Genomic DNA, 5,846 nt, shown 5'->3' with positions numbered 1-5,846 from the left:
TTCGAGTAAATTTAGTGACTAGTTTTCTTGTCCTACTAGTTTCTTTTATTTACTTGAATCGTTTTATGCTTGTTGTTATTTCTTTTATATCATGTTATTACCTTGCTAATAAAACACAAATAAAAGCTTTAACAACTTCCTAAAACGTTCCGTTACACTCGATTCTTTTTCGCACCTAAAAGGACCAAGCTTTAATTATTTCTTTTTCTTCGAGCTGGAGTTAAACCCGCAGTAAAAGTGGCATAACTCTCTGCTTAGAAATCTAAATTTAATGATTCTTAAATAAAATTAAACCTCTGTCTGTCCTCTGTCCAATACCACCGGTTTCAGGTCAAAAGGACATCGGAGCCGCCAGTTATGGCGATTTTACTCCGAGGTGCGCGGCTGTTCCGAAAGTCCAGTTTTTTAGAATTCCGGATTTTCAGCCCCACTACCATGAGTTATAGAACTCTAATGAGAAAATTTTCTTGAGCAAAAATGTTTTTCATAAGATTATTAACATGATGTGTAAGATTAAAATGTTTTGATTTTTGAAAGTTTAATTGAATTTGAATTTTTACAAAACTAGTTTGAATTTTGAAAAACCGTTTTCATTTTCAAACTTGAAAATATTTTGTCATCCAAATCAAATAAGTTTTCAAAGTGTTTTCAAAACTATATCTATATCACATATGTTCAAAATCTATATGCTCTTGAAAGTTTAAGTGGGAGGTCTCCTTGTAGACAAGCCGAAAAAATGAAAAGATGTGTAATCTCAAACTTCCAAGTGTTCGAGTGAGTTGAAGTTCACACTTCCCTCATGCACTTTCCCGAATAGAAAATAGGAAAAGATCCGAGTATGCCCCTTGTGCCTTTATGCACTAACACTGCTATGAACATGAAGATCTATGATTCTTTTCTAGTTGTCCGCTCTGTCACTCTGTAACTAGGAAATCCGTTTCCGAACTTATAAGAGTCGATGTACCAACTCCAAAAATTAAGTGGGAGGGTTATATCTGTTGTTTGTAACCCACGATCTCCAACACTAATGAAAAGTGCAATTGTCGCTAGACTAAGAGTCACCCTCGTGGCCCTCTCTTAAATGAGAGTACTCAAGTGCGCTTTGCTCTGATCATTGCTCAATGAGCTAAGTCCGAGAGTGAGACAATGAGACAAGACATCCCCTCGGCGGTTTGTTTTTCAAAGTCGATCTTTTGGACTAAGTGGTTGGTTACACACTTAGACTCAATCCCTAGTTATCCTCCCTCGAGGCCCTGCGAAAAGATGTGAGTGATCAAACTTTTTTATAAGGTGGCTGGTCAAATTTGATGTATTGACATCTTGGCTATGCATTAATGATGAGTCATTTACTTATGAAAGGAGACTCATTGCGGCCTTCCGTCGAAGGAGTAAAGTGTCATTTCATTCATAACACCTTTGGATTTTTCATGTCTTGTTCATCCTAAAAACTTAAACAAACTCAAATCCTAAACCAAAAGACTAATCATAAACTTGTTTCAACTTAATTAAGCAACATGTCTCTCCACCTTCTCTCAATCATCCTTTCCTCGAACAAACTCGAAACCAAAAACTACGTTAATTGAAAACATAACCTCGACATAATACCTACCTTTAACAAGCACAAATGGGTACTCACCACCCCGTGTCCTCCTCAAACGAATGATGATTCGACTCAAGAGGACAAAGACACCTTGGCGACCTGGCTCTGCTCCGATGAGATTGTGAGATGCTATATCTTAGCATCAATGAACAATGTGTTGCAACAACAACATCGTGACATCGAGACTGCCGCCGACATGCTCAACAATCTCCATGAAATGTTTGGAGGGCAAAGGCGTCAAGCAAGGCAACAAGCAGTCCGACAGTTTATGAACTGTCGTATGAAGGCTAGGACTCCTGTTGGAGACTTTATGATACTGATCATTAGTTTTCTGACTAAAATGGAAATCCTAGGATCTGAGATTGATGGGAAGAATGTCATAGATATGATCTTAGAAACTCTCCCCGCATCTCTTGATACCTCCAAGATGAACTACTCCATAAACAAGCTAGAGTACACTGTTACCAAGCTTATGAAGGAACTTCACACTGCTGTAGGTCTCACTAAGAGAAAGAGGAATCAAGGAGAGGCACATGCTACTGAGCAAATAGCCTCCGCCTCTGAAACTAAGAAGAGACCTTACAAGGCCGATAAAAAGAACTGTCCTGCCTATCTCAAAGCAAAGGAACATAGTATTGGACTAGTTACCGAAGCATGCTTAGTAGCTGATAATGTATCAACGTGGATTCTTGACTTCGCTGCTACTAACCATATTTGTTGTTCCTTGAATGGTTTCAAGAAAACCAAAAGCTTAGATGAAGGCGAGTTCTGTTTCAAATGGGGTGATGGGAGCCTGGTGTCTGCGAAGGCTGTGGGATCCGTGACGCTGTCTTTTGAAGACCGCACTTTAAACTTGAATAATGTTTATTTTGTTCCAACCTTTGGAAGAACTTAATATCCGTTGCTCGTCTTCTTGAGCAAGATTATTGTTTAAAGTTCATTAAGAATTGAATTCGTATTTCGTTTCCTGATAATTCTTTTGTCACTGATGCATGTATGAAGAATGCTCTTCTTTTCTACATTTATCCCACTCAACCTTCCATTTTGGACACCGAAATAGATAATGATCTAATTACGGAGCCAAAGAGGATCAAACTTTCAGAATCCTCCGATCTAACAAAATCAACATACCTATGGCACTTAAGACTTGGTCATATCAGTCTAGATAGGATTAAGAGACTTGCGAGAGATGGTCCACTCCAAGCCTCTGCAATAGGTTCACTACCTACTTGTGAATCCTGCATAGAAGGAAAAATGACTAAGCGACCTTTCTCTGATAAGGGTCGAAGAGCCACTGAGTTGCTGGAACTAGTACATTCTGATGTATGTGGTCCGCTCAGCCAACATGCACGTGGAGGATACGAATACTTCGTTACCTTCACTGATGATTACTCGCGATATGGTTTTGTCTATTTGCTCAAACACAAATCTGAGACCTTTAATGTATTTAAGGTCTTTAGGGCTTTAGTGGAAAAACAAACTGGCGAACAGATCAAAACCCTTCGATCCGATCGAGGTGGTGAGTATATGTCTGGAGAGTTTGATGACTTTCTTGAAGAAGAAGGTATCGCTTCTCAGCTTACAGCACCTGGCACACCTCAACAAAACGGAGTGTCAGAGAGAAGGAACCGAACTCATATGGAGATGGTTAGATCAATGATGAGTTACTCATCACTCCCTCTTTCCTTTTGGGGATATGCCCTCGAAACAGCCGCTTATATTCTTAACCAAGTTCCGTCCAAAACGGTTCCTGGTACTCCTTATGAACGATGGACTGGCCGTAAAGTGAATCTTGGCCGCATCAAAATTTGGGGTTGCCCCGCACACGTGCTGAGGCAAAAGACTAGCAAGTTGGCTAGTAGGTCAGAATTGTGTCTGTTCGTTGGATATCCAAAGGAAACCAAAGGTTTCACATTCTATAGTCCCGAGGACGATAAGACTTTCGTTAGCACGAATGCTCGTTTCCTTGAGAAAGACTTTATGAAGGATGCAAAACCTAGAAGCAAAATTGTGCTTGAAGAAAAGTTGGGTGAGGAAGCTTCTACCTCATCTGTAAGAACTGTTCTTACCCCACCTGAAACACAACCTAACTCATCAGAATCTCGTCAAGTAGTACTTCGACGTAGTGGGAGGGCTACTCAAAAGCCTGACAGGTACATGTCTTATGGAGACTCTCTCGTAGCCGTCTCTGACATGGATGATCCTGTTTTCTATAGCCAAACAATGGCTTGTTCTGAATCAAACCTTTGGCTTGACGCCATGAAAGTTGAAATACACTCGATGTATGTCAACAAAGTCTGGAAACTTGTAGACCTTCCTGAAAGGATTAAACCCGTAGGGTGTAAGTGGATATACAAGAAGAAAAGGGGTCCGGATGGGAACGTCGAGACGTTCAAAGCACGACTTGTGGCGAAGGGTTATACCCAACAAGAAGGGATTGACTATGAAGAAACCTTCTCGCCAGTCGCGATGCTTAAATCCATCCGCATACTTCTATCCATAGCTGCAGCTCTCGACTATGAGATCTGGCAAATGGATGTCAAGACAGCCTTTCTGAATGGCAATCTTGGCGAGCGCATTTACATGGCTCAACCAGACGGTTTCGTGGAAAAAGGTCAAGAGACCAAGGTTTGTGAGTTACTTAAGTCCATTTATGGACTAAAGCAAGCATTTAGGTCATGGAATATTAGATTCGATGAAACTGAGAAAAGCTTCGGCTTTGAACAGTCAATAGATGAGCCTTGTGTTTACAAGTTAATACACGAAGGCAAAGTTGTGTTTCTGGTATTATATGTCGATGATATATTACTCATAGGTAACAATGTGGGTAAATTATCTGAGGTTAAGGTCTGGTTAGCAAAGCAATTCGATATGAAGGATCTAGGAGAAGCACCGTACATTCTGGGGATCCAAATCTTTCGAGATAGGAAAAACCGGACTCTGTCGCTCTCTCAAGCATCTTATATTGATAAGGTGATGGATCGCTTCTCGATGCAAGACTCCAAGAAGGGCCAAACACCCTTTAGGCATGGAGTATCACTCTCTAAGGACCAGTCTGATCCCAAGACTGCATAAGAGATTGAAGACATGAGGAAAATTCCTTACGCCTCTGCCGTTGGAAGCCTCATGTATGCTATGCTATGCACTAGACCTGATATATGACGGGATAAACCATGGACCCGAGCACTGGATTGCTGTTAAGCATGTTCTTAAGTATCTTCGAAGAACTAGGAACTTGATGCTTACATACTCAGGTACTGACCTGAATATGACGGGATAAACCGACTCCGATTTTCAAGCGGATAAGGATTCCGGGAAATCCACTTCGGGATCTGTGTTCATCCTTAATGGTGGAGCTGTTGTGTGGAGAAGTATTAAGCAATCTTGCATTGCTGACTCCACAATGGAAGCGGAATATGTGGCTGCTTCTGAAGCATCCAAAGAGGCTGTATGGCTTGGAAAATTCCTTAAGTATTTGGAAGTTGTTCCAAACGTCGACGAGCCCATGACCCTTTATTGTGATAATAGTGGGGCTGCGCTAACTCAAAGGAACCTTGAAGCCATAAGCGCTCTAAACATATTGAGAGGAAATACCATTTGATTCGAGAGATCGTGCAGCGCGAAGACGTGGAAGTGAAGAAGATCTCAACGGTGGACAACCTGGCAGATCCATTCACCAAGGCCCTAGCGAACAAGGTCTTCGACCAACATCGAGAGGGATTAGGCATGAAGGACTACACACATCTTCTTTGAGTCAAGCGGGAGTGTGTTGTCAATGGTGCCCACAAGAAAAGTTGTAGTCTTTATTTTATACATTTGATGTAATAAAGTCTCATGAAGACTCTTGCTTGTAATTGCTTATTCATTAATAAAAAGTTGAAACGTTCATTCATTCTTCCTTGTCTGTTTGAAGCTTTATGATAAAACATTAGTCTTTAATCCATAAACAAACTTAACAACTTACGAAGAGACAAATGTAGATTTGCATGAACAAACTCTTCGTAGTTTGCTTAAAACGATATATTCGCAATCTAAGGGTCAAAGGACTATTGACCTCAGTATGCTTGTTAGATGAATCTATGATGTCTGGTTATGAGGCATTGAGAGTTGGAGACTTTGTACTTCTTCTAGGTATCTTCCGAAGGTACTGAATTGACCAGTGCACTTCTAGAGACAAAATAAGAACAAACCTTTTAACCTCTTATGTCTCGAAGTCACTACGTATGAATTGCATCGTGCTTACCTT

Source organism: Urtica dioica, chromosome 7, assembly GCF_054948205.1.
Source record: "Urtica dioica subsp. dioica isolate 48M chromosome 7, U.dioica_male_clone48M_v1_H2, whole genome shotgun sequence".
NCBI classification, from domain to species: Eukaryota; Viridiplantae; Streptophyta; class Magnoliopsida; order Rosales; family Urticaceae; genus Urtica; species Urtica dioica.
The sequence above is the reverse complement of the archived record's forward strand: the minus strand, read 5'-3'. Positions refer to the sequence as shown.